Here is a 23,671-nt window from a genome sequence, read left to right as displayed (position 1 = left end):
GGGTTCAAGTGATTCTCCTGTCTCAGCCTCTGGAGATTACAGGCATGCGCCACCACGCCTGGCTAATTTTTATATTTTTAGTAGAGACGTGGATTCCCCATGTTGGCCAGGCTAGTCTTGAAATCCTGACCTCGTGATCTGCCTGCCTCAGCCTCCCAAAGTGCTGGGATTGCAGGTGTGAGCCACTGTGCCTGGACTCAAAATGTCTCTAAAGTTACTTTATCTCAGCTACAAGCTGAAGAGTATGCAAAATTGGTATGAAAACACTAGGTACAGGCCATTGTGAGACTAGAGCACTTCCTAGCTACTCTTTTGCTATTGTGATACTTAATAACTACAAAGAAATATGAAAAGTTGGAAAACCTTATACATGCTAGGATGATGACCTTCCTATAGCTTTGCTGTGGGTGCGTCCTGTTTTCTTGTGAATACTCCTGCTGCAGCTGCTTCCAATTAACCCCATAAAGAACGAACTGCATTCCTACATACCTTAAAGGTCTAACTTCTGCTTTATTTTTTTCCCTATGGCTTATGAGACCACTGATTTTACATGTGTGCATTTCCTGATGATACAATAGAGCCATCTGGTGGTAAATGGAACCAGGCATAAAAATACAGCATTCATTCAGTTTCTGTAATTGTTCATACTATACATTGAACCTTGAGTCTCTGCCACTGGCCTCTAATTCTAAACAGAATTCTATGGGATGAGGGGCAAAAAAATACTGCTATGTCACCAACAGCCTGGCTCCACAGTCAAGTTCTGCCACTACAGGTGCATACTCACTCAAAAGTTTGCCATTAAGAGAGGAATATCTTAGCCTGGAATGGTGATACTAGGAAGTGAACCAATTGTCCTCAGATCCCTGATGGTTCCAGTAAGTTCAAAAATTCTCAAAAAAAAAGACTTTAAGCAAAATTCTTGTGTATTTACACTTAGAGATGAATACATGTTGTAAGACATTATATGCAGAAACGGGGAATTGTCACGAGCCCAAACTATTTTTAAAAGATTGAGAATCCCTGATTTAGACTGCTATTTCCAGGGAAAATTTTCTTGTTGAATGTTTGATCTCAAGACGAAGTTTTTAAAATTTGTATGAGTAGACTCAGCAAGATCGTCCACATCTCCAGGCCTTCTCCAAACACCCAAAATTTCCCCAGCTAAGAAGAACAAACATTTCCATAAGACAAAAGCATTATAAGTCAAAGCCAAATGAAACAGGCATAACTGAGGACTGTTATTAAATAACATAGGACTTTTCGTACAGACAAATTTAGGAAATTGTCATGTGTTTTAGGACAGGCAAAGACCTGAGCAAACCATGGAGAATGCAAAGTCAGTCTTTTACACCTTCACTCCAGCTGCAGTGAGCACACTCTGCTCTCTGACCTGCCTTTCAGCTTCTCCCACTCCCTTAAGGGAAAGAGCTTATACAAAAGCAAGAACTTTTTAAATAGGAGGTAACCCCATTAACAGAAAAAAAGCAAACAAAAATGAAGTCAAGAACAATTTCAAAAATAAGTAAACACATAAAGACAGAGGTTTGGGAGGTGGATATGTGGTTTCAAAGACTAAAAAAGTTAGATGTGCTCAGTTGTTGTCCCAGTTTTGCAAGGTGCAATGGCAGAAGGGGAGAAAGATAGGACTTCCATTATTAGTTTTATTTTACTTCCAGTTACGTGTGGACACATGCAATTTGCATTAATAATGAAAATGAATGCTCTCAGTGGTTAAAGTAGTTGCAAGTGAATTATACTAATCAACGGTCTGTTATATGACATTAAAATTATGAAAATATAGCCAATATATAGGTGTTTGGGAATTGAACCTGTGTATGGATTTCCAAATGGTAAATTCCAACAATTTATTAATAATTCTCATTGTTAATTTCTACTTTTTGTCTTAAAATTGTCTACCTAAATGTAAAGTTATTATCTAAATACAGATACCTAATATAGCCAAGATGATCAATCTAAAATGATACTAAATAACACTAAAAATTCAATAAACTCTTTGATTACAGTCAAGACACCTGACTATTATTATGCATGTATGTTGAGGTTGATAGTTTACTAACTGGACAAATCTTATATGACATTGTAAGAGTAGACTTCATTTTCGTTGCAAAGGTTTCTCATTGGATAATTTAAAGGAAATTTGCATATTATTTTCTAATTTTATATTTCTTGATTTCTTAATCTATTCCAGTACCTTCTCATTATCCTCTACCTTGCTGTTAAGCCTTTCTCTGTCCTAAAATGGCAGCTGTACAAACTCTTTGACCCTTAAGGATTGGCTCAAGGTTTCTGACTGATCCAACTTCATGTGTGGTATCTAGAAAGGCTCCTGTCTGCAGAAGCCAGACGGGACTTTGCTGAACAGTAAGTAGGAGCCTGATAAATAAATGTTGATTGATTAAAGGCTCGGCAGTCAAGGAAGGTGGCTGTACCAGAACAAGCAGTCCTTCATGCTGAGAGGCTATAACAGTGACTTCTTTGAGCAATACTTTTCACGCATCTGACCTAGGACATTGACAGGGATCAGAGCCACAGAGGAGCTCTGCTTGCCGTGGTCAGGGGCCAGACTGTGCAGATGAGGGCAAGAATGTGGTCACGAGGTTGAGTGATGGTAGGTTTGTTGTAAGAATTGAATGAGGTAAAGCAGGTAAATGCTTTGACAGATGAAGTGCTCAATAAATGTTAATAATTCCATTATCCCAATTCCTTTAAACAGAATAATTTGGTATTAAGACTCTCTAGCTTAATACCAAAGACTCTCTAGCTTTAAAAATTATTTTAAAACCTAAGTAAAAGAAAATACCCATGAGGACACTTTTGTAACAGCAAGTGATCAAACAGCAGTGGGAAATTCAGTCAAATTTGTAATTAAGAACAGTTAATGTATTAAATATGTGCATGTGCATTTATTTAAGAGCAAGATTTTTAAATAAAAGTGTGGTTATGGCAAATTTCACCTTTGTGGAAGAGCATTTTGACATAGGTCAGTTTTGGAGAATTCAGTGTCTCTAAAATCTGAGGCTTCTTATATGTCAGCATTCCAACAGCAGCCCCTGCTCAGTGGTACAGTAACTTCCTGCCAGATAAACACATTTTACAAATATCCTGTTTGATATCTTTTCATTACTGCTGTCCATTCCTCTCTCCTTCTGCTTGACAGGCACCTATCACCCTATTCTTCCTTATGCTTCTGCAACCTACTCATTTTCTCATGCAGATTCAAGCCTTTCCCCAGCTGATCATCTTCTCCCCAAACTACCACCCATGCCTCAGCCCCTCACCCTGGGCACATTTATTTAATCTCTCCCCGCTCCCCTTTCATGATCAGAATTCATGTTACAGTGGTAATTTCATCATTCTCATGTTCTTTTGTGTTTAGCGTTTGCAATAGTTTCTTTTTTTTTTTTTTTTTTTTGAGACAGAGTCTCGCTTTGTCGCCCAGGCTGTAGTGCAGTGGCGCAACCTCGGCTCACTGCAAGCTCCGCCTCCTGGGTTCACGCCATTCTCCTGCCTCAGCCTCCCGAGTAGCTGGCACTACAGGCGCCCGCCGCCACGCCTGGCTAATTTTTTGTATTTTTTTAGTAGAGACGGGGTTTCACCGTGTTAAGCCAGGATGGTCTCGATCTCCTGACCTCGTGATCCACCTGCCTCGGCCTCCCAAAGTGCCGGGATTACAGGCGTGAGCCACCGTGCCTGGCCCTGCAATAGTTTCTTATACTAAATTGCCCATTTCTACTTAGGCAAATATTTAAAAACTCAATTTTCCTGGTTGAATCCATTCCAGTGAAAACAGTACTCCTCTGTGTTTGGGTTTGCCTCAATAGTCACCTAACAAGATATTTAAATTAGAAATGTGAACAAATTACAACTAGTTGTTGAAATGCCCATCTATATGGCTGAGCATAAGGTGGCCCTGTGAGGATGGTGGCCTGGATGAGCACAGCCCAAGGAGCACTCTGCTTGTAATCTGGAAGGCATGGTCTATATCTGACTTGATTCTAAGTGACTGTGTGACTTTGGACCAGCTACTTCATTTGTCTGCGTCTCAACATTTTCATTTTTAAATGAAGAATGTATTGATCAAGACAGGAGGAAATAGATGGCTACTCCAATGCAGAAACCTAGGAGGGTTAAACGAAGGGACGATTTAGAAGGTGTGGGTAAGATTAAAGGAACCAACAAAGGTTGGTGAGGCATTCCCTGGAAGTATGGGTGCCCTTTGCCTTATCATGACCTGAAGAGGTAGGGGAAGAGCAAAACTGACAAGTCTAGAAAGAAAGCTTGAGGACAGGAACACAGCCACGGCCGACTATGTCTAGGCAGTCTTGGTGGTTGGAGGGAAGCGGGGAGGGGAAACGAACCAGCGGAGTAAATAGCCTGACCTTCTCTCCTCTCATCCCCTGTTCTCCTGTCTGTGTCTCTCTTGAGCTGAACTCAACAAGCCAGAGGGCAAGAGAACCCAAATGAATGTCCAGCGAGATCAGCGTTCCCTGAAAAGATTAGTTGGGAAGGGTGGAGAGTGGATAGGGAGGAGGAAACAAAGAAACCTCAGCCCAAAGGGGTTTAATTATATTAGTGGTTCCCAAATGCCACCCCATAGATCAGGGTTGGTTTGTGATAACATTTGTGCCAGCCAGCAACAAAAGGACAACGCAAACTTTTAAAGAAAACATTGTGAATTTTTCATGAAGCCAAATTGATTCCACTTTGAAGACTGTCATTTATTCTGAGATTATAATCATCTGCTTTCTTTGGTGTTAAGAGGATATTAGTTTAACAAATGATGGTGGTACATGGAAATTATTGTGTTTTAGTGCCTTGAAAAAAATTGAAAAGTTGGCATCCTATGAGAACTAACCCTAATTATTTTAGGTGTGAAAATTCTTACTGGTTTATGAAATCTAAATATAGAGACCTCCTATCTAAATGATCTCTGTTAAATTGTGAATTGAATGTTTTATCAGGTGGCCTTTCCAGAACTAGAGTCCCTGAATTCCCCTGGACCTAGTCCAAGATGCACCTGTATTCTATATCAACTTATCTGCCTTAGCAAGGTTCCAGGATACTATTCTTTTTCAGAAATAAACACATTCCTAAAGGTCAACCTTTCACCCTGTGAAAGATTTAACTACTTGTCCATTTCTATAGCATCACTGATAGAATAGAAGAAAAAGGAATTGGAAAGAAATTGTTGACTCAGATTTTAATTTATAAAATGGTTGTTGGCATGGAAGCTAAAGAGAAATGACCACGTGACATTTGATAGCTTCATAAATAACTTTAAATAATGGCTGACCCAAAACTCTTAACATGCCAACTCTTATTCCGGCTCAGCTCAAAGCAATTCAATTCATTTAAGTTCAAAAAATATTTATTGAAGGCTCACTATTTGCCAGGCACTATACTAGGCAACAGGGAAATAAGGAGTAACGAGACAGACATGGTTAATACTCTCACCAGGAGTCTCAGCCTAAAATTTCTCTATAATACAGAAATCTTGGGATTGGGTTTATGTAAAAATGAAAAGAATGTCACAAGTTTGGTGGTTAATTTAACATTTTTATGCTCACTCCTAATATACTGCTTTGTGCTTTAGGGCTTTGTTCCTTCCTCTTTGATGAAGATTCTGGTAGATGTTAGAAGGTGGTAAGAGGCAGTTCTAATCTGTTTTCAAATATTCCAGGTCTATCTCTAGTAACATTGCTTTATAGGCTCTTAGAGACCTTGTATAAACAGCATCAGAGGAGAAAAAGGACCTTGCAAAAGATGGATATCTTCCATGGTTTAAATTAAAGTTAACAGCAAAATAGGATCAGGGCTAGAGGAGTCCTGAATTCGAGTTCATATTATATTACATATGTTACAGAATCTGTTCTGTGACCTAAAATAGCCCTCTATCATTTTGATTTATGAGCAACAGAGACTCCTTTGAACACCTGATAACATCTGTGAATTCTCTTATCAAAAAAAAGTATGTACACAGCTTGCACACACATACAGTAAGCACATGTGCACATAATTTTGTATATGCTTTCAGGGTGTTTAAGCACCCTTCTCAATACCATTAATGTAGCCCACATTAAGCAATCCTTGTTTAGAGGGAATATCACATGCTAGCCACCTTTAATTTTTATTCAAAAATAAATTACAGGCTGGGTGTTCTGGCTTACGACTGCATTCCCAGCATTTTGGGAGGCTAAGATGGACAGATCTCTCAAGCCCAGGAGTTCAAGATCAGCCTGTGCAACATGGTGAGACCTCGTCTCTGCAAAAAAATAAAAATAATTAGCAGGTGGTGCTGGTGTGTGCCTGCAGTCCCAGCTACTTGGGAAGCTGAGGCTGAAGGATTGCTTGAGCCTGGGAAGTGGAGGCTGCAGTGAGCCGAGATTACGCCACTGCACTCCAGCTTGGATGATAGAGCAAGAACCTGTCTCAACAACAATGACAACAACAACAACAAAATAAAAAAAAAAAACCTATTTGTTTTTAAATAAAATTTTCAGTTAAGTGGGATGGATACAAAATACTGCAAATACGTTTGCCATTTGTAAAGATGGTACTTTTTTGTGTGGAGGATTATTTATTTTCTCACTCATCATGCATGAGTTTAGATTTTGAGTACTTTGGCATGTTGACCAATTATGTTTTCATTCTCCAACTGAATTTTAGTGTTTTAGGAAATGCACATGCCTGTAGGACTTTCAAGTCAGCTCATGAGTAAAGTGATAGAGTTGATGACATTTCATTGCCCAAGTTGATTGTGGCTTTTCAAAGTTAGTTTTGTTGTATAAATTTTGCTATACTGTGTAAAATCAACAGCAAATGTTTTATAATTGACAGTCTTCACACTGGAGGTAATTTTTTTCTACTGAAGAGTTTTAGATTCTAAGTAGGTAAATTTTTTAAAAATTTAAAAAATTAATTACAATGATAAGAACTTCAATATTCCAACAATGCTATTTCCAAAACCTAGCAAGGAAATCCTTATTGAATTTGAAGTTTCATAGAAACCTTTTTCATGAGAAACCCTTTTATTTCCTCCCAGACTGGCATTTGCACAGACTCCATTCTTTACCAAGATCTGAAGGAGAAATGTGTTATGCATCCTTTCCTATCAGATAAAAGTTTAGCAACAATTTCCATAGTACATTCCAATATGATAAGGCACAGAAGACAGATGGAAAGGCTCACTTTTGCTGTGAACTTCCACTTCTTTTAAGGTCTTGCAGTCAAAATGCTTCTAAGAGGCATGGTAAAAATATTGGAGAATAAAGCATAGTACAGCCAACTGTAGCTACTCAGTGGGCTTCAGTTTTCCCATCTGTGAAATGAGAAGACCACTGTACTTCATTCAACTTGACCTCTGCACTGGCCATTTGGCAAGCTGTTTTGACTGCCCAGTGTCGTCCCCTGTTTGGAGAATTTCCCATCCCATAAATCCTATCTTCCAAAGTTAAAAGCCAGGAGCTCCTTCCCAAGCATTCTTCACAGCCAAGGTGTAGTCATGTGACTTAGACTCCACCAAGTCAGACACACCAGCATGAAACTTCAGTGTGGATGAGAATGAAATGAAAAAGGTGCCAAACAGCGTGGAATCTGGCTTGGTGGACGGGGTCATTCTGTTTTCAGAGGCTACAGTGACAGAAGACTTAGAATTAATATCTCAGATTCAGGGAAAGTGACAGATTATAGGTCTGGTGGCAGCAGTAACAGGTTTGTCCTCAGAATCTGCAAGATAATTGGATGTAGCCTCCAAGGTTGATTCTCTGGCTCTCCTAAAGAACCTCTGAAATATCTAATATTTTCCAATAATTCTTTCCCCTCCTGAATCCTGACTAGTTTGGGTTTTGTTGATTTCAAATATGAATCTGACTGATGCAAGGTCCTTGACACAATTATATTTATTGTTTGTGTGACTTTAAGACAGTAATTTAATTATTCTGAGCCCCCATTTCCTCATCTATAAAAATGGTGGAGATGATAACTCCAGGGTTTGCTGTGATGATGAAATGGGATAATTCAAGAACTTACTTAGTATAATGGCTGGTCCACAGTAGCAAGTAAAAAGAAAATTCTCTCTTCAAGCTGTAGGTTTTATGTTCCTATGGTCTAGCTTCTGGGAGTTCCCAGCCTAGGAGAGAGTCTGGGAGTTGATTGTAAGGACCAGAAATTCTTGACTTTATGTGAATATACCTCCTAGCCTGGTTACTCCTTGTTAGAAAATGCACGTAGTTATGCATAAACTTAGAGCAAAAATTCAAAAATGCAAGTGGGGAGGGCACAGCCTTGCATCCTCCCCTGCCAGCTAAAGATAATTTTTACTTGATCTGCTCCATTTCTTCTCTTCCTTGACCTTCTTTTTAAAAATTGTATTATTTTATTTTAAGTTCCATGGTACATGTGTGGGATGTGCAGGTTTGTTGCACAGGTAAACATGTGCCATGGTGATTTGCTGCATCTATCAACCCATCACCTAGGTATTAACCCCACATGCATTAGCTATTTACCCTGATGCTGTCCTTCCTCCTGCCACCCTCACCACTACAGGCCCCAGTGTGTGTTATTCCCCTCCCTGTGTTCACGTGTTGTCATCATTCAGCTCCCACTTATAAGTGAGAACACGTGGTGTTTGGTTTTCTGTTCCTGCATTAGTTTGCTGAGGATAATGGCTTCCAGCTCCATCCATGTTCCTGCAAAGGACAAGATCTCATTCCTTTTTATGACGGCATAGTACTTCATGGTGTATATGTACCACATTTTCTTTATCCAGTCTATCATTGATGGGCATTTGGGTTGATTCCATGTCTTTGCTATTGTGAATAGTGCTGCAATGAGCATATGCATGCATGTATCTTTATAATAGAATGACTTATATTCCTCTGGGTATATACCTAGTAATGGGATTGCTGGGTCAAATGGTATTTCTTGTTATATGTCTTTGAGGAATCGCCACACTGTCTTCCACAATGGTTGAACTAATTTACATTCCCATGAACAGTGTAAAAGTATTTATTTTTCTCCATAGCATTGCCAGCATCTGTTGTTTCTTGACTTTTTAATAATTCCCATTCTGACTGGTGTGAGATGGTATCTCATTGTGGTTTCGATTTGCATTTCTCTAATGATCAGTGACGTTGAGCTTTTTTCCATATGTTTGTTGGCCACATAAATGTCTTCTTTTGAGAAGTGTCTGTTCATGTCTTTTGCCCACTTTTTAATGGTTTTTTTTTTCTTGTACATTTCTTTAAGTTCCTTGTAGATTCTGGATATTAGATCTTTGTCAGATGAATAGATTGCAAAAATTTTCTCCCATTGTGTAGGTTGTCTGTTCACTCTAATGACAGTTTTTTTTTGGTATTCAGAAGCTCTTCAGTTTAATTAGATCCCATTTGTCAATTTTTTATTTTTGTTGTTGATGTTTTAGTCATTAAATCTTTGCCACAGCCTGTGTCCTTAATGGTATTGCCTAGATTTTCTGTTTGGGATGTTATAGTTTTGGGTTTCACATTTAAGTCTTTAATCCATCTTGAGCTAATTTTTGTATATGGTATAGGGAAGGCACCCAGTTTCAATTTTCTGCATATGGCTAGCCAGTTCTCCAGCACCATTTATTAAACAGGGAATCCTTTCCTCGTTGCTTATTTTTGTCAGGTATGTCAAAGATCAGATGATCGTAGTCAAAGATCAGATGGTCCTAGTCTTATTTCTGAGTTCTCTATTCTGTTCCATTGGTCTATGTGTCTGTTTTTGTGCCAGTACAATGCTGTTTTGGTTACTGTAGCCTTCTAGTATAGTTTAAAATCGGGTAGCATAATGCCTCCAGCTTTGCTCTGTTTGCTTAGAATTGTCTTGGCTATACAGGCTCTTTTTTGGTTCTGTACGAATTCTAAAGTAGTTTTTTCTAGTTCTGTGAAGAATGTCAATGGTATTTTAATAGGAATAGCGTTAAATCTATAAATTACTTTGGGCAGTATGGCCATTTTTACGATATTGATTCTTCCTATCTGTGAGCATGGAATGTTTTTCCATTTGTTTGTGTCCTCTCTGATTTCCTCAAGCAGTAGTTTGTAGTTCTTGAAGAGGTCCTTCACTCCCCTTGTTAGCTGTATTCCTGGGTGTTTTATTCTCTTTCTAGCAGTTGTGAACAGGAGTTAATTCGTGATTTGGCTCTCTGCTTGTCTATCATTGGTGTATAGGAATGCTTGTGATTTTTGCATATTGATTTTTATCCTGAGATTTTGCTGAAGTTGCTTATCAGCTTAAGAAGCTTTGAGGCTGAGATGGTGGAATTTTCTAGATAAAGGATCATGTTATCTGCAAATAGAGACAGTTTGGCTTCCTCCCTTCCTATTTGAATATGCTTTATTCCTTTTCTTGCCTGATTGCCCTAGCCAAAACTTCCAATACTATGTTGAATAGGAGTGGTGAGAGAGGGCATCCTCGTCTTGGCTTGTTTTCAAGGGAATGCTTCTAGCTTTTGCCCACTCAGTATGATATTGGCTGTGGATTTGTCATAAATGGCTCTTATTATTTTGAGGTATGTTCCATCAATACTTAGTTTATTCAGAATTTTTAACATAAAGTGATATTGAAATTTATTGAAGGCCTTTTCTGCTTCTATTGAGGTAATCATGTAGTTTTTGTCTTTAGTTCTGTTTATGTAATAAATTACATTTATTGATTTGCATATGTTGAACCAGCCTTCATCCTGGGGATGAAGCTGACTTGATCGTAGTGGGTAAGCTTTTTGATGTGCTGCTGGATTCTGTTTGCCAGTATTTTATTGAGGATTTTTGCATCAATCTTCATTACGGATATTGGCCTGAAGTTTTTCTGTTGTATCTCTGCCAGGTTTTGGTATCAGGATAATGCTGGCCTCATAAAATGAGATAGGGAGGAGTCTCTCCTTTTCAGTTGTTTGGAACAGTTTCAGAATAAATGGTACCAGCTCCTCTTTGTACCTCTGGTAGAATTCAGCTATAAAAGTGTCTGGTCCTAGGCTTCTTTTGGTTAGTAGGCCATTTATTTCTGCCTCAATTTCAGAACTCAGTCTATTCAGAATTCAGTCTATTCAGAACTTAGTCTATTCAGATATCAACTTCTTATTGGTTCAGTCTTGGGAGGATGTGTATGCCCAGAATTTATCCATTTCTTCTAGATTTTCTAGTTTATTTGCATAGAGGTGTTTATAGTGTTCTCTGATGGTTGTTTGTATATTCTGTGGGGTCAGTGGTAATATCTCCTTTATCATTTTTTATTGTGTCTGTTTGATTCCTCTCTTTTTTCTTCTTTATTAGACTAGCTTTTGGTCTATCTATTTTATTCATTTTTTCATAAAAGCAGGTCCCGGATTAATTGATTTTTGGAAGGGTTTTTTGTGTCTCTATCTTCTTCAGTTCCACTTTGATTTTGGTTATTTCTTGTCTTTTGATAGCTTTGGGGTTTATTTGCTCTTGGTTCTCTAGTTCTTTTAGTTGTGATATTCGGATGTCGATTTGAGATCTTTCTAATCTTTTTTGATGTGGGCATTTAGTGCTGGAAATTTCCGTCTTAACACTGCTGTAGCTGCATCCCAAAGATTCTGGTACACTGTTTCTTTGTTATCATTGGTTTCAAAGAACTTCTTGATTTCTGCCTTAATTTTATTATTTACCCAGGAGTCATTCAGGAGCAGGTAGTTCAATTTTCATGTAGTTGTGTGGTTCTGAGTGAGTTTCCTAATCTTGAGTTCTAATTTGATTGTGCTGTGGTCTGGGAGACTGCTTGTTATGATTTCAGTTCATTTGCATTTGCTGAGGAGTGTTTTACTTTCAATTATGTGATTGATTTTAGAGTAAGTGCCATGTGACCACAAGAAGAATGTATATTCTGTTGTTTTGACATGGAGAGTTCTGCAGATATATATCAGGTCCACTAGATTCAGAGCTGAGTTCAAGTCCTGAATATCTTTGTCATTGTTCTGTAACTATGATCTGTGATCTGTCTAATACTGACAGTGTGGTCTTAAAGTCTCCCACTATTATTGTGTGGGAGTCTAAGTCTCTTTGAAGGTATCTATGAACTTGCTTTATGAATCTAGGTGCTCTTGCATTGGGCGCATATATATTTAGGATAGTTAGCTTTTGTTTTTGAATTAAACCCTTTACCATTGTGTAATGCCCTTCTTTGTCTTTTTTGATCTTTGTTGGCTTAAGGTCTGTTTTGTCAGAAACTAGGATTGCAGCCAGTTTCAGTGGTTCATGCCTGTATTCCCAGCACTTTGGGAGGCTGAGGTGGGCTGATCATCTGAGGTCAGGAGTTTGAGACCAGCCTGGCCAACATGGTGAAACTCTGTCTCTACTAAAACTACAAAAATTAGCCAGGCATGGTGGCATGTGCCTGTAGTCCCAGCTACTTGGGAGGCTAAGTCAGGAGAATTGCTTGAACTCAGAAGGCAGAGACTGCAGTGAGCCGAGATCATGCCACTGCACTCCAGCCTGGGTGACAGAGCCAGACTCCGTCTCAAAAAAGAAAAAAAGAAACTAGGATTGCAATTTGTGTTTTTTTCTACTTTGCATTTTCTTGGTAAGTTTTTCTCCATCGTTTTATTTTGAGCCTGTGTGTCTTTGCACATGAGATGGTTCTCTTGAATACAACACACTGATGGGTCCTGACTCTTTATTCAGCTTGCCATTCTGTGTCTTTTAATTGGGGCACTTAGCCTATTTACATTTAAGGTTAATATTGTTATGTGAGAATTTGATCCTGTCACCATTATGCTAGCTGGTTATTTTGCAGACTTGTTAATGTAGTTGCTTCATAGTGTCACTGGTCTTTGTACTTCAGTGTGTTTTTGTGTGGCTGCTAATGGATTTTCCTTTCCATATTTAGTGCTTCCTTCAGGAGCTCCTGCAAAGCAGGATTTGTGGTGACAAATTCCCTCAGCATTTGCTTGTCTGAAAATTATTTTATTTCCTCTTTGCTTATGAAGCTTATTTCGGCTGGATATAAAATTCTAGTTTGGAAATTCTTTTCTTTAAGAATGTTGGATATTGTCCCACCAATCTTTTCTGGCTTGTAAGGTTTTCACTGAGAGGTCCTCTCTTAGTCTGATGGGCTTCCCTTTGTAGGTGACATGGCCTTTCTCTCTGGCTGCCCTTAACATTTTTTTCCTTTATTTTGACCTTGGAGAATCTGATGATTATGTGTCTTGGAGTTGACCTTTTCATGGAGTATCTTACTGGGGTTCTCTGGATTTCCTAACTTTGAATGTTGGTGTGTCTTGCTAGGTTGGGGAATTTCTCCTGGATGATATCTTGAAGTATATTTTCCAACTTGGTTTTGTTCTCCCCATCTCATTCAGGTACCCCATTCAGTTGTAGGTTTGGTCCTTTTACATAATCCTATAGTCCTCAGAGGTTTTGTTTGTCCCTTTTCATTCATTTTTCTCTAATCTTGTTTGCCTGTCTTATTTCAGCAAGATAGTCTTCCAGCTCTGAAATTATTTTCTTTGCCTGGTCTATTTGGCTGTAGATACTTGTGGTTGCATTGTGAGTTCTCATGTTGTGTTTTTCAGCTCCATCAGGTCATTTATTTTCTTCTCTAAACTGGTTATTCTGGTTAACAACCCCTATAGTGTTTTATTGTGGTTCTTAGCTTCTTTGCATTGGGTTAGAACATGCTCCTTTAGTTCAGCAAAGTTCATTATTACCCGCCTTCTGAAGCCTACTTCTGTCAGTTTATCCATCTCAGCCTCAGTCCAGTTCTGTTCCCTTGCTGGAGAGGTGTTGTGATCATTTGGAGCAGAAGAGGCACTCTGGCTTTTTGAGTTTTCAGCATGAGTTTATGTAGTTTTGATCTTTGAGGCTGCTGACTTTTGGATGGGGTTTTTGTGGGGACTTTTTGTTGACGCTATTGTTGCTTTCTGTTTGTTTTTCTTTTCTTTTCTTTTTTTTCTTTTTTTTTTAGATGGAGTTTCTCTCTTGTTGCCTGATCTCAGCTCACCGCAACCTCCGCCTCCTGGGTTCAAGTAATTCTCCTGCCTCAGCCTCCTAAGTAGCTGGGATTACAGGCATGTGCCACCATGCCCGGCTAATCTTGTATTTTCAGTAGAGATGGGGTTTTCCATGTTGGTCTGGCTGGTCTTGAACTCCCAACCTCAGAAGATCGTCCACCTCGTGGCCTCCCAAAGTGTTGGGATTACAGGTGTGAGTCACCACTCCCAGCCTGTTTTTCTTTTAACAGTCAGGCCCCTCTTCTGTAGGGTTGCTATGGTTTGCTGAGGGTCCATTCCAGACCCTATTTGTCAGGGTCCCTCCCACACTTGGAGGTGTCACCAGAGGAGGCTGCAGAACAGCAAAGATGGCTGTCCACTTCTTCCTCTGGGAGCTCTGTCCCAGAGGGGCACCAACCTGATGCCAGCAGGAATGCTCCTGTATAAGGTGTCTGGCAACCACTGTTGTAGGGTCTCACCCAGTCAGGAGGCATGGGATCAAAGACTTGCTTAATGAAGCACTCTGGCGGCCCCTTGGTGGAGGGAGTGCACTGTGTGGGAGGAATCCCACTCGTCCAGACTGCCTGGATTCCTCAGAGCCAGCAAGGGGAAAGACTAAGTCTGCAGATCCCCTTACCTCAGGATTTCATCCCAGGGAGATCGGAGTTCTGTCTGTAAACCCCTGGCCCGAATGGCTGAAATTCCCATAAGGAGGCCCTGACCAGTGAGGAAGGATGGGTTGAGGTCCAGCTTCAAGAGGCAGTCTGGTCATGATCTGCCACAGGTGCTGTGCTGTGCTGTGGGGAATTCCTCCTGGGCCCAAACCGCCCAGTCTCCCCAGCACCCACAGGAGAAAATGGCAGACTGGAGCTGCAGTGATGGCTGCTGCCCCTTCCCTGGGTGACCTTCTTGTTAGACAGGTTCTTTGGGGCTTTTGAGATGAAGAGAGTGTGGACTGGGGCTAACAGAGAAAGTTTCTCAAAGAATTTTTGAGGAGAAAACTTGGGAAAAGTCCAATGAGATGAAAGCTTATGGAGAAGAAAAGGGGGACTAAAAAATAAATGTGTCTCTGAAGTTTTCCCTGACATGTTGTTTAATTAATGCAATTTAACCCTCCATATACCATAGGAGTTCACTGGACTCAATTATAGTTTTGTTTCTTTTTTTGAGCAGTTCTATCTGTAAAAATTGATATTTTGTGAATTCTATTATTTCTTAATAGTCTTACAAAGAACAAAGATAACATATATTTATTTTAAAATAAAATTTATTCTATCTTACAATTATTACACAAGTTCATTGAGCCTTTTATAAAGCTAAGATGTATTGTGAGATCTTAGTGATCTTCTTTTTCTAACATTTTAAACATTTTGCTATTTTGTTATACTAGGAATTATTTTTTTCTTATTCATCAATTATTTTCGACTATGACTTAAAAAAAGACTAAAGAGAAAAACAAAAAATAATGGAACCTACTAGAAAGACAAATACAATAGTGAAATTAATAATCATCTCTCAATTTTATACTGTGTTGCCAAAAGTATTGCATCATCTTTCAAGATGGTGTAGAAGAGGAGACGCCATGTGTATGGTATGTTTTTAGCTTTCATTGAACACAGTTGAGAATACTGATTTTTTCTTTTTCCATCTATAATGACCAAACAGAAGAAAACTGACAGAGGGAGACATTTCACAATTCTTAGACAAATCAGAAAACAAATATAAAGAGCTACAGCAAGCTCTCTGGACGAGCACTGTCCCATAGGGTAGCCACTAACTACATGTGACATTCAGGTACTTAAAATATGGTTAGTTTCACTTGAGATGTGTTTTAAGTATAAAATATACACTGATTTTGAAGCTTTAGTACAATAAATGGGAATGTCAGATATCTTGTTGATATTTTTATATCAATTGTATGTTGAAATAATACTTTGAATATGCAAAATTAAATAAAATGTATTATTCAAATTTAATTTCACCTGTTTACTTTAAAATTTTCAATTTGGCTACTAGAAACTTCTTAATTACATATATAACATGAAATATTTTCTGTTGGACAGTGCTACTTTACACACTAATGTTGATGATGGAATCAGTCTTGTAAGTGAAATAGACTATGAATCTTTAGATCATGATTTCCTACAAACTTTAACAAATTTCCTCAAATTCATGAATCAATGAGTAAACAACCTGTCTCTACGGAAAATAAAGAAAATAGGGTACTTCATACAGGACAGACTGTATCACACCATAGTTTGCAACAAGAATTTGGACTTTCCTCTTTTGGTAATTGAATATATGATAATATTCTTTTATCTTTTATAATGTTTGTGTGCCAAATTTTTTATTTGATATAAAGAGTTTTGCTATGTTTAACTTTTATTAAAATTTCTAATCAGTTTTTCTATTATGCCTTTATCCTTCTGTAAATTATTTGAAAAATGACTTAAAAAATAAAAAAATTTAGATGGATTTCTTTAGTTGAGATGGTGAATGATGATACTATTTTCCTAGTATATATAGGGGTAAGTACTTGAATATTTGAAACTTACCTTGCAGGTACTAGACTTTTCTTTTTTTCTCTTTTTTTTGAGACGGAGTCTCACTCTGTCACCAGGCTGCAGTGCAGTAGCACTATCTTGGCTCACTGCAACCTCCGCCTCCCAGGTTCAAGCGATTCTGCTGCCTCAGCCTCCCGGGTAGCTAGGACTACAGGTGCTTGCCACCACACCCAGCTAATTTTTGTATTCTTAGTAGAGACGGGGTTTCCCCATGTTGGCCAGGACGATCTTGATCTGTTGACCTCATGATCCACCCGCCTCAGCCTCCGAAAGTGCTGGGATTACAGGCATGAGCCACCGTGCCTGGCCTAGACTTTTTTTTAAACCACAAACCAATTCCAGCCATTTAGTACATTTGGATTTGAGCATTACATGATGAGTGATCACAAAGCAAGTACTATGGAAGACTTCTTTCTAGATTTTCAATAACATAATTGTCAGAAAAGAATGTAAAAACACATAAGGAGGCAAAAACTCAATGCTGCTATAATTTGGAAGAAAAAGATTAATAGGATTCAGAATGTAGTCACCACAGACACAGATATTTCTATTTTAAGGAAGATTGCAGGTAGAAATAGGCCCTAGAGAAAGCAGGTTGTTCTAGAATTTATAGCATTCTCCTTAGGCATTTGAGGCAAGACCTTAATATATGAAGGATATTATATTGTAATAAACATTATAAATATTTTTCAACCACTTTGAGTATTTGGAAATACTTCTTAAATGAGTTGAAAAAATGGTAAGTGATAAATTTTCTTATGAGATACAGAATTTTCAGAATCCAAATTATCTTGTCATCTTTCTGTGTTAATGCATAACCTCATTCAATCAACTTCTTGAAGAAGCAAGCTCTAATCAAACTTAGAAAAACCCTCCATTTCTCTGAACCTAAGTACAGATAGTACACCACATTGATTGAAATATTTTAATGTATTTCAAAATAACCAATGGACTCTGATACCTGATCTAACATAAACAGGTTAGCTATTGACATGAAGACCTGGGGCTATTATTTCCAGCAGCAAATTTCAGTTTACCAAAACTATCAAAATAAATTAAGCTGATGTTACGCAATCTGCCTGGGGAGACCGAGGGCAGCCAGAGGTGAGACTTTCTTCCTGAGAGGCTGCATCCTTGTGCTATTTACCCTGCTGCCACCTGCACTCTCTGCCAACTTCCCCAAGTATCCAGAGAAAGCCTCTCAAAGGGAAAAGCTAGACTGAGTAACTGTCCTAACCCCTTCAAAGGATAGCTTCTCTTAAGGAAATTTTAAACAGTTTTGAAAAGTAATTTTCTTCAGATCATAGCAATTGAAGTGTGCTTTCAAAGTCAGACTGATTAATTTTGATGGTCTCTTCATTTTCACCAGTTATTCCACATAGTACTAGAGCAGTGAGATGAGAATGAAATAGAGAGCATCCAAATTGGAAAGGAAGAAGTCAAATTATCCTTGTTTGCAGATAATATGATCTTATGTTTGGAAAAACCTAAAGACTTCATAAAAAATAGCTGTTAAAATGGATAAACAAATTTAGTAAAGTTGTAGAATACAAAATCAACATACAAAAATCAGTAACATTTGTATATGCCAACAGCAAACAACCTGAAAAAGAAATCAAGAAAGTAATTCCATTTACAAGAGATAAAAATAAAATAAAATACCCAGGAATAAACTTAGCCAAATAAATGAAAGATTTCTACAATGAAAACTATAAAACATTAATGCAAGAAATTGAAGAGGATACCAAAAAAAGGAAACAACATTCCATGTTCATGGTCTGGAAGAATAAATATTTTTAAAATGTCCATACTGCCCAAAGCAATGTACAGATTCAATGCAATCTCTAACAAAATGCCAATGAAATTCTTCTCAGAATTAAAAAAAAAAAATCCAAGATTTGTATGGAACCATAAAAGACCCAGAATAGCCAAAGATACCCTGAGCAAAAAGAACAAAACTGGAGGAATCACATTACCTGACTTCAAATTATACCACAGAGCTATAGTAACCAAAATAGCATGATACTGGCACAAAAGTGAAAACAGACCAATGGAGCAAAATAGAGAACCCAGAAATAAATTCATACATCTACAGTAAACTCATTTTTGACAAAGGTGCCAAGAACACACATTGGAGAAGGGACAGTCTCTTCAATAAATGGTGCTGGGAAAACTGGATATCCATATGGAGAAGAATGAAACTAGACCCCTATGTTTTGCCATATACAAAAATGAAATCAAAATGGATGAAAGACTTAAATCTAAGACCTCAACTATGAAACTACTAAAATAAAACATTGAGGAAATGCTCCAGGACATTGTTCTGGGCAAATATTTCTTGAGTAATACTCCATAAGCAGAGGGAACCAAAGCAAAAATTGACAAATGGGATCCCATGAAGTTAAAAAGCTTCTGTATAGCAAAGGAAATAATCAACAAAGTGAAGAAACAACCCACAAATGGGAGAAAATATTTGCAAACTACCCATCTGACAAGGGATTCATAGCCAGGATATGTAAGGAGCTCAAACAATAGTAAAAAAAACTAATACTCTAATTAAAAATGAGCAAAAGATCCTAATAGACATTCCTCAAAAGAAGACATACAAATGGCAAACAGCCATATGAAGAAGTGCTTGACATCACTGATCATCAGAGAAACGCAAATCAAAACTACATAAGATATCATCTCACCCCAGTTAAAATGGTCTTTATCCAAAAGACAGACAATGACAAATGCTGGCAGGGTTGTGGAGAAAAGGAAACCCTCATACACTGTTGGTGGAAATGTAAATTAGTACAGCTACTATAAAGAACAGTATGGAGGTGATATGGTTTGAATTTGTATCCCCACCCAAGTCTCATGTTGAATTGTAACCCCAGTGTTGGAGGAGGAGCCTAGTGGGGGGTGATTGGATCATTGGGGCTTACTCCCCTTTGCAGTTCACATGATAATGAGTGAGTTCTCACGAGATCTGGTTGTTTAAAAGTGTGTGACACCTCCCCCCTTTCTCTCTTCTTCCTGCTCCAGCCACATGAGACATGCCTCCTTCTCCTTTGCCTTGTACTATGATTGCAAGTTTCCTGAGGCCTCCACAGCCATGCTTCCTGTACAGCTTGTGGAACCATGAGCCAATCAAACCTCTTTTATCTATAAATTACTCAGTCTCAGGTAGTTCTTTATAGCAATTTGAGAATGGACTAATACAGAAAATTGATACTGGGAGTGGGGCATTGCTATAAAGATACCTGAAAATGTGGAAGCAGCTTTGGGACTCAGTAATGGGCATAGGTTAGAAGAGTTTGGAGGGCTCAGAACAAGACAGAAAGATGAAGGAAAGTTTGGAACTCCTAGAGACTTGTTGAATGGTTGTGACCAAAATCCTGATAGTGATATAGACAATGACGTCAGGCTGAGGTGGTCTGAGATGGAGATAAGGAACTTATTGAGAACTGGAGTAAGGTCACTTTTCTTATGTTTTAGCAAAGAAGCGGGAGGCATTTTGCCTCTGCTCTGGGAATATGTACAATGTTGAACATGAGAGAGATGATTTAGGGTATCTGGTGGAAGAAATTTCTAAGCAGCAAAGCATTCAAGATATGCGCTGGCTGGTTGTAACAGCATATGGTCATATGCATGAGCAAAGAAATGATCTGAAACTGAAAATAATATCTAAAAGGGAAGCAGTGTGTAAAAGTTTGGAAAATTTGCAGCCCAGACATGTAGTAGAAAAGAAAAACCCATTTTCTGTGGAGAAATTCAAGCCAGCTACAGAAATTTGCATATGTAAAGAGGAGCCAAATGTGGATAGTCAAGATAATGGGGAAAAGACCTCGAAGACATTTCAGAGAACTTCACGTCAGCCCCTCCCATCATAGGCCTGGAGGCCAAGGAAGGAAGAATGGTTTTGTGGCCAGGCCCAGGGTCCTGCTGCTCTGTACAGCCTCAGGACATGGCGCCATGCATTATAGCCATTCCAGGCCCAGCCATCTTAAGGTCTGTATCTTAAAGGTCCCAAGATACAGCTCACCCTGTTGTTTCAGAGGGTACAAGTTGTAAGCCTTGGAGGCTTCCATGTGGTGTTAAGCCTATGGGTGCAGAATGTGAGAGTTGAGGCTTAGGAGCCTCTGCCTAGATTTCAGAGAATGTATGGAAAGGCCTGAATGTCCAGGCAGAAGTCTGCTGCAGGGCCAAAGCCCTCATGGAGAACCTCTACTAGGACAGTGTGGAAGAGAAATATGGGGTTGGAGCCTACATACAGAGTCCCCAATGGGGCACTGCCTAGTGGAGCTCTTTGAAGAGAGCCACCATCCACCAGACCCCAGCATGGTAGATCCACCAACAGCTTGCATCGTGCACCTGGAAAAGCTGCAGGCACACTCAATGCCAGCCCATGAAAGCAGCCATGGGGGCTGTCCTCGGCAGAACCACAGGGGCAGAGCTACCCAAGGCCTTGGGATTCTGCCCATTTCATCAGTGTTGCCAGGATGTGAAACATGGAGTCAAAGGAAATCATTCTGGAGCTTTAAGATTGAATGAGTGCCCTGCTGAGTTTTGGACTTGCATGGGGCCTTTAGCCCCTTTGTTTGGGCTGATTTTTCCCTTTTAGAATAGGAGTATTTGCCCAATGCCAGTACCCCCATTGTATCTTGGAAGTAACTAACTGGTTTTGATTTTACATACTCATAGGCAGAAGTGACTTATCTTGTCTCAGAAGATACTTTGGACTGTAGACTTTTGAGTTAATGCTGAAATTATTTAAGACTTGGGAGATTGTTGAGAAAGGTTAATTGTATTTTGCAATGTGAGAAGGACATGAGATTTGGGAGGGTGAGGGTGAAATGATATGGTCTGAGTTTGTGTCCCAGCACAAATCTCATGTTGAATTGTGATCCCCAATGTTGGAGGAAGAGTCTGGTGGGAGACTATTGGATCAAGGGGGTGGACATACCCCTTGCTGTTCTCATGATAGTGAGTGAGTTCTCATGAGATCTGGTTGTTTAAAAAGCATATGTCACCTCCCCCCTCTCTCTCTTCCTCCTGGTCTGGCCATGCGAGACGTGCCTCCTTCTTCTTCAACTTCCACCATGATTATAAGTTTTCTGAGGCCTCCCAGCCATGCTTTCTGTAGAACCATGAGCAGAACCCTGAGCCAGTTCATCCTCTTTTTTTTTATAAATTACCCAGTCTCAGGTAGTTCTTTAGAGCAATGTGAGAATGGACTAATACAGGAGGTTTCTCAAGAAAACTAAAAATAGAGCTACCACATGATTCAGCAATCCCACTGCTTTATATATATATATATATAAAGGAAATAAGCATATTGAAGAGATACCTGCACTCCCATGTTTATTGCAGCACTAGTCACAATAGCCAGGATTTGGAAGCAGTCTAAGTGTCTATCAACGGATGAATAAAAAAAGAAAATGTGGTAGATGTACACAATGGTGTACTAGTCAGCCATATAAAAGAACGATATCCTGTCCTTTTCAACAATATGGATGAAACTGGAGGACATTATGTTAAGTGAAATAAACCTGTCAAGAAAGACAAACTTTGCATGCTCTCACTCATTTTGGGGAGCTAAAAATTAAAACAATTGAATCCATGGAGATAAAAAATGGAAGGATGGCTAACAGAAGCTGGAAGGGGTCTGTGGATAAAGAGCTAAAAATTAAAACAATTGAATCCATGGAGATAAAAAGTGGAAGGATGGCTAACAGAAGATGGAAGTGAGGATGGTTAATGGGTACAAAAATGTAGTTAGAGAAAATGAATAAGATCTAGTATTTGATAGCACAACAGGGTGAGTACAGTCAACAATAACTTATTGTACATTTAAAAATAACTAAAAGAGTATAATAGGATTGTTTGTAACACAAATGAAATATAAATGCTTGAGGTGATGGGTACCCATTTATCCTGTTGTGATTATTATATATTTATGCCTGTATCAAAATATTTCATCTCATGTACCCCGTAGATATATACACTTACTGTGTACCCATAACAATTAAAAATTTTTAAATATTTTTAACAAGATGATCCTCAAAACTTGCTTACCCTTGCCCAGTCTTCCCTGATCTAAACATTCAGTTTCCAGAGGATGAGCAAGTTGCACATAAAATCTGATTTTATTCAAAATGTTAGTACAGAGTAACCCTTAAACTCTAAGGATATATATTTCTCTCCCTTTTTCACATTACCAAATTCCCTTCCTTCTATACATACAAACTCCTCAACACCCTCATAGGGAATAAAATGTGCCAGCACTACACAGCACAAATTAGTATGCCTTCCTCAAATTATGCCAGTTGTTAGGAACTTTTTGCCATTTGAAGAAGCCAAATGGAGAAAAAAAATGTCATGGGTATCTGATGAAACAAATTTGGAGACACTCAAATGCTTCCATTTATAGAGGTTCTTTGCACCACTGGTGCCTCTTGGGGAAATTCTGAAAAACATTCTGTCTGTAAACAATCTGTTTCAGCGACACATGTTTTCTAAATTTCTTTGTCTGTTGACATTTAAAAAAATTTAAAAAATGCATGAAGACAGGACCTTATACATTTGTACTATCATATAAATTAAAAACGAAATAGGTCGTCTTGCCCAGTTGTTTGTGAAGGATCATTTTCTAAAGGACACTTCCCAGATATTTGGCCAACCTCATTTTAAATCACTAAGATCTTTTTTATGGCCTCTGCTCTCAAGTTAAATAGCACTTATTATTAAAGTGAGAACTTCTGGAGATAATTCTTCCTTCTTAGGTTTAATTCTGTGTTTTTTTTTGTTTTTTTTTTGTTTTGTTTTGTTTTTGTTTTTGTTTTTTGTCTAGCTTTATATTGCTATAATTTTCTGGTCACAAGATAGTTCTAAAACTTTTCCCAGGCACATAATATGATTTTACTTCCACAAGCCTGAAGTTGTTTGGGACTAATCTGGGAGGCAGAGGTTGCAGTGAGCCAAGACTACACCACTGCACTCTAGCCTGGGTGACACAGTGAGATTCTGTCTAAAAATAAATAAATAAATAAACTACCCTGTGATCCAGTAGCCCCACTACTTGGTCTATATCCAAAGGAAATGAAATTAGTATGTCAAAGAGATATCT

General features: G+C 38.6%; 1 protein-coding gene across 1 annotated transcript in view; it reads right to left on the bottom strand.

Moving 5' to 3' along the window:
• The window catches only part of CCDC192 (coiled-coil domain containing 192), a 234,085-nt gene that overhangs the window by 198,856 nt on the left and 11,558 nt on the right, over positions 1–23,671 (bottom strand). The gene's annotated exons all lie outside the window — the stretch shown is intronic.

Source organism: Nomascus leucogenys, chromosome 2 (assembly GCF_006542625.1).
Source record: "Nomascus leucogenys isolate Asia chromosome 2, Asia_NLE_v1, whole genome shotgun sequence".
Lineage (NCBI taxonomy): Eukaryota > Metazoa > Chordata > Mammalia > Primates > Hylobatidae > Nomascus > Nomascus leucogenys.
This window is presented reverse-complemented; position numbering and strand designations above follow the sequence as displayed.